General features: G+C 45.1%; 1 long non-coding RNA gene across 1 annotated transcript; it reads left to right on the top strand.

Moving 5' to 3' along the window:
• Positions 1-6,681: 6,681 nt before the first annotated feature.
• LOC311616823 lies at positions 6,682-7,482 on the top strand. Its single transcript, XR_014793996.1, has 2 exons — positions 6,682-6,908; positions 7,104-7,482. It is a non-coding gene; the product is annotated as an uncharacterized lncRNA (long non-coding RNA).
• Positions 7,483-9,816: the final 2,334 nt, after the last annotated feature.

The following is a 9,816-nucleotide window of genomic DNA, read 5'->3' as shown; positions in this document are numbered from 1 at the left end:
AGGGTGGCCAGTGGTGCAGACATGGTAAAAGGCTGGGTTCAGCTGCCACGTGTTGCCCCATGGAGACTGGGTCAAGAGCTTCCAAGGGAAGTTGTGAAATCGCTTGATTTTTAACTTTTGGCAATTAGCTCAATTTTGTAAACACAGTGAGCGCAAACAAAGTGTGGCAGCCGGCCATCTGTAGTCCATGAGTGGCCAGTGGGCTGTCTCTGCTCCAGCCTTTCTATGCTTGGATGAGCAAAATATTTACTGAGTGCCTATTGCACCTGCCTGTACTCCTTCTGGGCTTGGTCAGGTTTATTGTTTGGCAACCTTGGGCCTGCTGGCCCAGTATTCCTATCAGGTACTAATTCAGTCTGATGGGTTTGAAATGCTATTTAATTGTGGTTTTACTTTTCACTTACCTGATTACTACTGAGGTTGAATGTCTTTTTATTTTTTTTAAATATATATTTAATTGATTTTGTACAGAGAGGAAGGGAGAGATATAGAGAGTTAGAAACATCGATGAGAGAGAACCATTGATCAGCTGCCTCTTGCATACCCCTTACTGGGGATGTGCCCGCAACCAAGGTACATGCCCTTGACCGGAATTGAACCCAGGACCCTTCAGTCCCCAAGCCGACGCTCTATCCATTGAGCCAAACCTGTTTTGGCTGAATGTCTTTTTATGTATCTATAGAAGCTTCCTCTTCCTCAGTAAAATTTTTGTTCCAAGTCATCCTCCAATTGCTGATAGATTTAGGACTTTCCTAATGGAATTTATCTTTTGAATAATATCACACACCACTAGACTTCTCGCCTGCACATCTTAGGAGGCCCAGGAGCAAGCACAGTGCCTGGCACAGAGTAGGGGCTTGATAAATATTTTGAATCAAGTGCTGTTTCAAGAGCAGGGTATTTATTTAGCAGTTCTTGGCACGAGTATTATTAGTTTAGCTATGAGCTTATTTAACAAGCACAACTCCCCTACTTTGATGAGAAAACAGACTAAGAAAGATTTGTCTGTGTCTTGCTCCATTGAAACCAGGAAGTAAAAAGAGGAACTGGCTGGCTGCAAGGTTACAGTGATTCTTTGAGGTGATTGGGGGGCATCTACTGAAAGGGGAGTTGGAGCTTGAGAGAGGGCCAGATTGGAATTCTGATAGCCAACTACACAGATCATCCTAGCAGGAGACTGACGAAGAGAAGGCCGAGCTGTGAGTGCCCTCTTGCTAGTTTGTGCATCTCATACTAACACTGGCATTGAAGGTGCCCCCTTTTCCATGACAGAGGGTCGTCCCTCCTGCAGTAGGCAGTCACAAAAGGAAGCGTCTCTGTGGTGAAGCGGGAAGAGCAGTTTTTACAGCCAGAGACCTGGGGTGCAGTCCCCGTGGTTCCCGTTACCTCAGCAAATCTCGGCTTCTTTTTCTGTAAAGTGGGGGCAGTGATACCCACCTCCTTAGGCTCTCCTTTAAATGAGAAAATAGTTAAAGCACCTACTTCTGCTAACAGAACTGAGCATCCCATTTTACTTTTGTTGTTGCTACAATAAGGACCCTGCCTTCATACTGGGTCAGAGGAGCCTCTTATCTCGTGGGGAGGATCTGTCTGCCTGCTGCAGGCAGTTGTGCTCCCAGGAGTGTCTTCCTGTGGGTTTGCTGATCAAGCCAGGTCCTTATCAGTGATGACAGTTCCTCTGATTCTTGGTTACACAGCAACTTCTCTAGAGAGTAAGTTCCTTGAGGGAGGTCACGGTGCTTACACATGGCGGTTCTGTGCAGCTGAAGGTCACGCTGGTTTGCGCACAGTGGTGTGGCTGGTTTTGCATCTGTGTCCAGATAGAGTACCTGTTTTTTGTCTTCAAAATAGAAGACTATGCCATCTTACAACTTCCTGAAGTATTTGTGGATGTGTTGATCTGTTTCAGGGTGCCTTGAACAGGATTGGGGGAGGGGGTACACTGAGCATTGCCTTTTCCATCAGCTCATTTCCTCTACCTTGCACTCAAGCCATGCTTCCATGTTCTCCGGTGCTGCAGACTCAGACCTCCACTCCTTTACACTCCTGCTGCCTCACCTGGAGTGTCTCTCCACTCCCTTCTCACTGGAAAACTATAATTCCTTCCTAGATCTAGGACACATGATCATTTTCTGAAGCCACCTCTGAATTAGGCCTTCCTTCTTTGTAGATCTTCATTCTCTTGCTCACTTGGCTAGCTAAGCTTGAGGGTTCTACTCTGCCAGGCAGAGGCTACTGACTTTTTTTTTTTTTTTAAAGTGCTCCTGCCTTGCTCGGTATGGCTCAACTGGCTGAGCATAGCCCCATACACCAAAAGGTTGCCAGTTTGATTTCTGGTCAGGCCACTACCGGCTTGCAGGCTCTATCCCCAGTAGGGGATGTGCAGGAGGCATCCAATCTCAATCTCTCTCTTTTTCCCCCTCTCTCCTCTTCTCTCCCCCTCTCTCTCCTTCTCTCTCCCTCTCTCCCCCTGTCTCCCTCTGTCTCCCCCTCTCTCCCCTCTCTCCCCCTTTGTCTCCCTCTGTCTCCCTCTCTCCCCTTCTCCCCCTCTCCCTCCTTCTCTCCTCCCCCTCCACCATCTCTTCCTCCTCTTCCTTCTCCCTTCCCTCTCTCAATAAAAAAAAAAATAATAATAATCTTTTTTATAAAGAAGTGTCCTTTCCTTAAAGGAATCCATAGGTGTGTAGAAGGGACAGGCCCAAGTGTGCAGACAGACATGCTGACTAGGTAGGAAAGCTGTGAGGAGGACCACCTCACTTGTTTTGGGGGACAGATGACAGGAAGGTTCTTGAAGGTGGTGGCACTTGCATCCTAAGAATGTGGGTTTCCAGGTAGAGGGATTGGTTTTGGCAAAGGCACAGAGGAGAGAAATGTGCGTGCAGGACAAAGGCAAGCAGTTGGTTTTGCTAGAACGAAGGCAGGGGTCAGAAAATGCAGGACTTTCTAGTAGGTTGAACCCTGAAATAGTCATTTTTGAATGTTAAAGCAAAAATGATCAGATATCATCCATTTCTTTTGGTTCAAGCTAATATTACCCTAAGGTTCTTGGATCATAGTGTTTCCTAAACTTCTGTCATTCCTGAACCACTTTTATGAGTTTCTACCTACTAAACATCCACTTATTTTTATTTAAAAGGACTCACTTGCCCTACCCAGTTTGGCTCAGTAGTTAAGAGTGTCGGCCTGTGGACTGAGGGTCTTGGGTTTGATTCTGATCGAGGGCAGGTACCTCTGCTGCCGGCTTGATCCCTGGCCAGGGTCAGGGCGCGTTCAGGAGGCAGCTGATCGGTGAGTCTCTCTCACATTGATGTTTCTTTTTCTGTCTGCCTCTCCTCTTCCTTCCACTCTCTAAAAATCAGTGGGGGAAAAAAGAATATCCTCAGGTGAGGATTAACAACAAAAGAAAGACTCACTTTTTTTTACTGAAGTAAACATTTTATGTCATTGTTATTATTACTTTGACTCATCAATCCTCGGTTAACAAGTGAGGTACCAGATTCCTCTATTTTTTTTATTTTTTTAAATATATATATTTTATTGATTTTTTTTTTTTACAGAGAGGAAGAGAGAGGGATAGAGAGTTAGAAACATCGATGAGAGAGAAACATCAATCAGCTGCCTCCTGCACACTCCCCACTGGGGATGTGTCCTCAACCAAGGTACATGCCCTTGACCAGAATCGAACCTGGGACCTTTCAGTCTGCAGGCTGACGCTCTACCACTGAGCCAAACCGGTTTTGGCCATCCTCTTTATTTTTTAAAAAATTAATCCTCGCTGAAACCAGTTTGGCTCAGTGGATAGAGCGTTGGCCTGCAGACTGAAGGGTCCCGGGTTCGATTCTGGTCAAGGGCATGTACCTTGATTGAGTGCAATCCCCAGTGGGGGGTGTGCAGGAGGCAGCTGATTGATGATTCTCTCTCATCAATGTTTCTAGCTCTATCTCTCTCCCTTCCTCTCTGTTAAAAATCAATAAAATATATATTTTAAAAATTAATCTCAACTAAAAATATTTTCCCATTGATTTTTAGGGAGAATGGAAGAGAGAGAGGATAAGACAGAGAGAAACATTGATGTGAGAGAATGCACCCTGACCAGGACCCAGGTAAGGGAGGAGCCTGCAACCAAGGTATGTGCCCTTAACCGGAATCGGACTCAGGGACCCTTTGGTCCATCACAGGCCGATGCTCTATCCACTGAGCCAAATCAGCTAGGGCAGGTTCTTCATTTTTGGCTTGTCATTTACATTTGAGCTAGTAGCTCAATCTCTCTGAGCCTTGGGTTCTTATTCTTAAAAGGCCCCACAGGATGTTGGGAGGTGGAGAGATGACATAGAAGGTGGCACATTTTAGAAGGCACTGGGCAAGTGGCTGTTGTTCTCACTCCCCTGTGGTACTTTCTTTTTCTTTTTTTTAAAATTTATTTTATTTTATTGATTTTTTACAGAGAGGAAGAGAGAGAGATAGAGAGCCAGAAACGCCGATGAGAGAAAAACATCGACCAGCCGCCTCCTGCACACCCCCCACCGGGGAGGTGCTTGCAACCAACGTACATGCCCTTCACTGGAATAGAACCCGGGACCTTTCAGTCTGCAGACCGATGCTCTACCACTGAGCCAAACCAGTTTTGGCCCCTGTGGTACTTTTTTACTCTTTTTTTTTTTTTTTTTTAAATATATTTTATTGATTTTATACAGAGAGGAAGGGAGAGAGATAGAGAGCTTGAAACATCGATGAGAGAGAGTCATCGATCAGCTGCCTCTTGCACACCCCCTACTGGGGATATGCCCACAACCAAGGTACATGCCCTTGACCAGAATCGACCCGGGACCCTTCAGTCCCCAAGCCGACGCTCTATCCATTGAGCCAAACCGGTCCCGGCACTTTTTTACTCTTAATCTTCTCTACTTAACCCAATGGTGTTTAATCTTTTTTTCCCCCCAATGAGAGGAGGGAGATGTGGATACCCAAACTTGGATGGTTCAGAGACCTCTTAGAATGAAAACCCAAGACTCAGAGAAGTTGAGCTACTAACTCAAATGTGGTAAATGAGTGTGGACCCATGAAAACCTAATCCAGGATGAATCGAATCAGTCCTCTCCTCCCTTCCCCTCCTCCTCTTACCTGTCTAGTCCCATCAGCTCCCAGCTAGCTGCCTTTAGTTTCCTACTTCATTCCAAAGGACACTCTCAGCAAGACCCCAACTATATGCTAGGTTTCTGGAGCTGAGAGCATGCTATCACTTAAGTTTCCTAAGCATCAATTTCCTTCTCTATAAAATGGACAGTGATGCCCTAACCCAGTGGTTCTTAACCTGTGGGTGAATGTAAATATCTGTTTTCCGATGGTCTTAGGCGACCCTGCTAGTGGTTTCCATTGGAAAATACAGATATTTACAATACGATACATAACAGTAGCAAAATTACAGTTATGAAGTAGCAACGAAAATAATTCTATGGTTGGGGGTCACCGCAACATGAGGAACTGTATTAAAGGGTCGAGGAATTAGAAAGGTTGAGAACCACTGCCCTAACCAGTTTGGCTCAGTGAATAGAGTGTCAACCTTCGGACTGAAGGATCCCAGGTTCGATTCCGGTCAAGGGCATGTACCTTGGTTGCCTGCACATACGCAGTAGGGGGTGTGCAAGAGGTAGCTCATCGATGTTTCTAACTCTATCTCTCTCCCTTCCTCTCTGTAAAAAAAATCAATAAAATATATTTAAAAAAATAAAACGGACAGTGAGGATTAAAATAATATAATTGGTTGATAGCACTTTGCTGTCAACACACATAATCTCATTTAATCCGCACAGTAATGCTGTGAGATAGATCTTTCATTCAACTCAGACAATATTTGTGTTTTTTTTTTGTTTGGTTTTTTTTTTTTTTGCATTGTTAAGATTGTTATGCCCAGACTTCGTGATCCCCCAAGGACCACCAGGGAGCCAAGTCCGATGCAATAAACAAAAGAGCCTTCACCATGCTAGCATGGGCCCTTCCCACCAACGCCGGCAGCATGGCGGAAGAGAGCGAATTTCTCCCAGTCCAGGGGTTTTGAGGGCTAGGGATAACTCCGCCCTGCAGGGCGGAGTTGGGAGCGCATCCTCGCCCCGCCCTGCCCTCTCATTCCCCCCTTGTCTAATGTGCCTAGTCAAATCATTGACTCAGCCTACTTCCTTTCAGCATAAACAACAAATACAGTTATCAAGACCCTTAGTACCACAGTTCCCATCAGTATTGTCCTCACTGAAGTCCAGTTCCCCTCCTGCAGGCACCAGTTCTCCTCCTGGCCTGTAGTTGCCAGGATCCAGGCCATGCAGGAGCTGGGAGTCATGTAGTCAGGTCTGGGTGCCATCTACTTCAACAGCAGTGGGCGTGCTCAGGATAACAGTGCAGCATCCCTTTAAGTCCTTGGGCAGTGAATTTCTTTACCCACATTGAGTTCCGGGGCTACAGGGTCTGCGGTGGGCACTGGCAGTGCATCTGGAACAAGCAAACTGCAGAGCCTGTAAGGACTTGAGCAAGAAAATGGTTACCATACATGATCCCCTCCCAAAAAAAAGGGGAAACTTGTCCCAGTAAGGGGTACACCTGGCCCTCAAGAGGGCAAAGGACAGGGGGTTGGTCCAATTTTCACCGATTCTAAGACACATTTAGTTAAACCCCCTTCCTCCCGAGTCAGACAATATTTGTTGAGCGCCTACTACCCTGTTTCCCCGAAAATAAGACAGTGTCTTATATTAATTTTTTCTCCCAAAGTTGCGCTAGATCTTATTTTCAGGGGATATCTTATCTTTCCATGCGCTAGGTCTTATTTTTGGAGGATGTCTTATTTTCGGGGAAACACGGGTATGTTGTAGGCAGTTTTAGCCGCAGTGATGCCTCATGGAGCTTACATAATGAAAAGAGAAGTTTAACCGTTTGCACTCCGCTGCCCCCTCTCAGGGGACATCGTAATTCTAGCATATCACTCGGATGTCCCCTCTCAGGGGACATTGCAGTTTATTAGTGATTACAGGGAATTGAGTTATTTCAACGCACGTTTCCGCCGCAAAGTAGCGTCGAGTAGCTGGTAGCCAATGTCCAGAATGGTTCGGAGTGCAAAGGGTTAAAAATATGAGCACTAAATAAGGTCATTTCAAACTGTGATAAATGTTATAATAAAAATAAAACAGCCTTGGCTGGGTAGTTCAGTTGGTTGGAGTGTCATCACAATACACCAAGGTTGTGATTCAATCCCTGGTGGACACATACAAGAATTAACCAGCCCTGGCCTGTTTGGCTCAATGGATAGAGCGTCGGCCTGCTGATTGAAGGGCCCTGGGTTCAATTCTGGTCAAGGGCACATGCCTGGGTTACGGGCTCAATCCACACTAGGGAGGGGGGCCATGCAAGAGGCAACCAATCTATGATTCTCTCATCATCCCTTCTTGCTCTTCCTCTCCATTCTCTCTGAAATCAATAAAGATGTTAAAAAAAAAAAAATCAACCAGTGAGTGCATAAATATGTGGAACAACAAATGGATGTTTCTCCCTCTCAAAAATAAAAAATAAAAAAGCTAAGGAAAATCATTTAGATCAGCGATTTTCAAAATCTCCTGGCAGGCATAAATTCATTACTAAAATTCTGCAATGTCCGGCTAGTGTTGCTCAGTGGTTGAGCATTGACCCATGTCCCAGGAGGTTGCAGGTTCAATTCCAGGTCAGTGCATATGCTTGGGTTGAAGGCTCATTCTCCAACGGGGGGTGTGCAGGAGGCAACTGATGGATATTGATGTTTCTCATTCATGTTTCTCCCTCTTCCTTCCTATGTCTCTAATAATAAAAACTTTTTTTTTTAAATTATGTGGCACACCAAAAAATACATTTTTTTGCTGATCTGACAAAAAAAAAAGGTATAATTTTGATTCATTCACACTGGATGGCTATTGTCATGATTTTATTTGACAAAGGGGAAAGAGGTCAGTGTCCCTGACTAAATAGTCACGTATTGCGTGTTTAAAAAGTCTTGCTTGCAGCATACCAGCATGCCACTGCTGATTTAGGTTATTACTAGGATACAGATTACATAAATACACGATATAGAGGTATTAAAGTATTTACTCATTACTCTCTGATTTTTTGGTACCATTTTTCCTGGGCTGCTTCTCTATGGGCATTGTAGAATGCTGCTATTTAGATAAAGGACCTCAGAATTTCTAGGCCTTTTAGATATCCTTAAATTGTTAGTGGGGATTTCATCCAACTTGGAGGCAGTCTGAAAGATGTGGATTTTGAGCCTCAGACCCCATTCCCTGGAGCTGGCAGTCTCCACTTGTAGAACTATTTTTAAGGAAGGCAAACCCAGCCTGTAAAACCCAGAAAGATGCCATCCCTGAGTAAATAACCAACTGAACATGTTTGAAGGATGTGAAAGATGAATATAGAATTCAGAAAAATGAGCCCATTGAGAACAGTGGCTACAGCTGTGCAGAACACACCGCTCAGATGGAGTTTCATAGTCTCCTTCACAGCAGAACACAATTCCCTTTACCAAGGCCATGAATCTTCCCTAATAACTGCTGCTAACACACACACACAGAGCACCTACTGAATGCCGGTAAATTAGTATGACATGAATAAGCGTCACAAGAAATCTGTCAAGGAGGAGGAAACAATGTCGGTGAATTGAACGACCTGGAGCCACGGTTAGCGCGGGTAGAACTGAGCGTTGGAGCTCGGGTTGTTACTGATGCCCCAACCCTGTGTCCTGTGCACCCATCATCCAACCAACCAATCTCAGATGCAGCTACTTGGTAAGATGGAGGAGTGGCAGAGCCAGGCCAGGAGAGACCCACGGGGAAGCCCTCCACCACAGTCTTCCTCACTCAACACGCTGTCCAGCCCACAGAATCTCAATCATGCCGTGAAAGGTGAGGGCTTCCTTTCTATTAAGGACAAGATGGTTGGTGGCTTTTTCTCACTTATCTCAGTTTTTTAAATGAGATTTAAATAGCTAGGGTGAACTGCTAGTAGGGTCGCCTAAGACCATTGGAAAACACAGATATTTACAATACGATACATAACAATAGCAAAATTACAGTTATGAAGTAGCAACGAAAATAATTCTATGGTTGGGGGTCACCACAACATGAGGAACTGTATTAAAAGGTCGAGGTATTAGAAAGGTTGAGAACCACTGCCCTAACCGGTTTGGCTCAGTGAATAGAGTGGATAGCCAAATGGTTTTCCCTGCCAGCCAAATGGATTGCTCTTCTCAAAAATTAAAATAAGCAGCCCATATTTGTTGCGAACACTCAGAAGTGTGTATAGCGGAAGGTCAGAGCCTCCTGCCCGTCTTTCCCCTCTAGGGTAGCCGCAGACATGCCTTCCCAGCTGAGTGAGATCTGTCTGAATTCCTCCCACAGGGGGCCTTCTATAGTGCTGGCAAAAGAGCTGGGGAGTTCTCAGGGTTTCAGTTAATACTCTGGGCTAGCCTTAAATGGAATAATAATTAAGTTTTCAACAGACCTTCACAGAATGTCACCTGTGTGCTAGGTGGTGTTGATCCAAGATGGACAAAACATTCTCTGACCTAGGCGCTGGACAACCTGTGTAAGGATTATAGTGGTAATCCCCTAATGAACACATTCAAAGGACCATTTTAAGAAGTGGTTAAAGTTGTCTTTTTAATCAGAAAGACGGACATAATGAACTGACCAGAGAAGTCGGAGTTCTTGGCAGTTAAGCCAAACTCAGACCGACACGGATGCAGTGGAAGGGCAGGGTGGATGCTCTCCACAAGCCCTCGCAGCGTGAATTTTCTTTTCATTCTGGTTG

Source organism: Pipistrellus hanaki, assembly GCF_964339955.1.
Source record: "Pipistrellus hanaki genome assembly, chromosome: 2".
NCBI classification, from domain to species: domain Eukaryota; kingdom Metazoa; phylum Chordata; class Mammalia; order Chiroptera; family Vespertilionidae; genus Pipistrellus; species Pipistrellus hanaki.
This window is presented reverse-complemented; position numbering and strand designations above follow the sequence as displayed.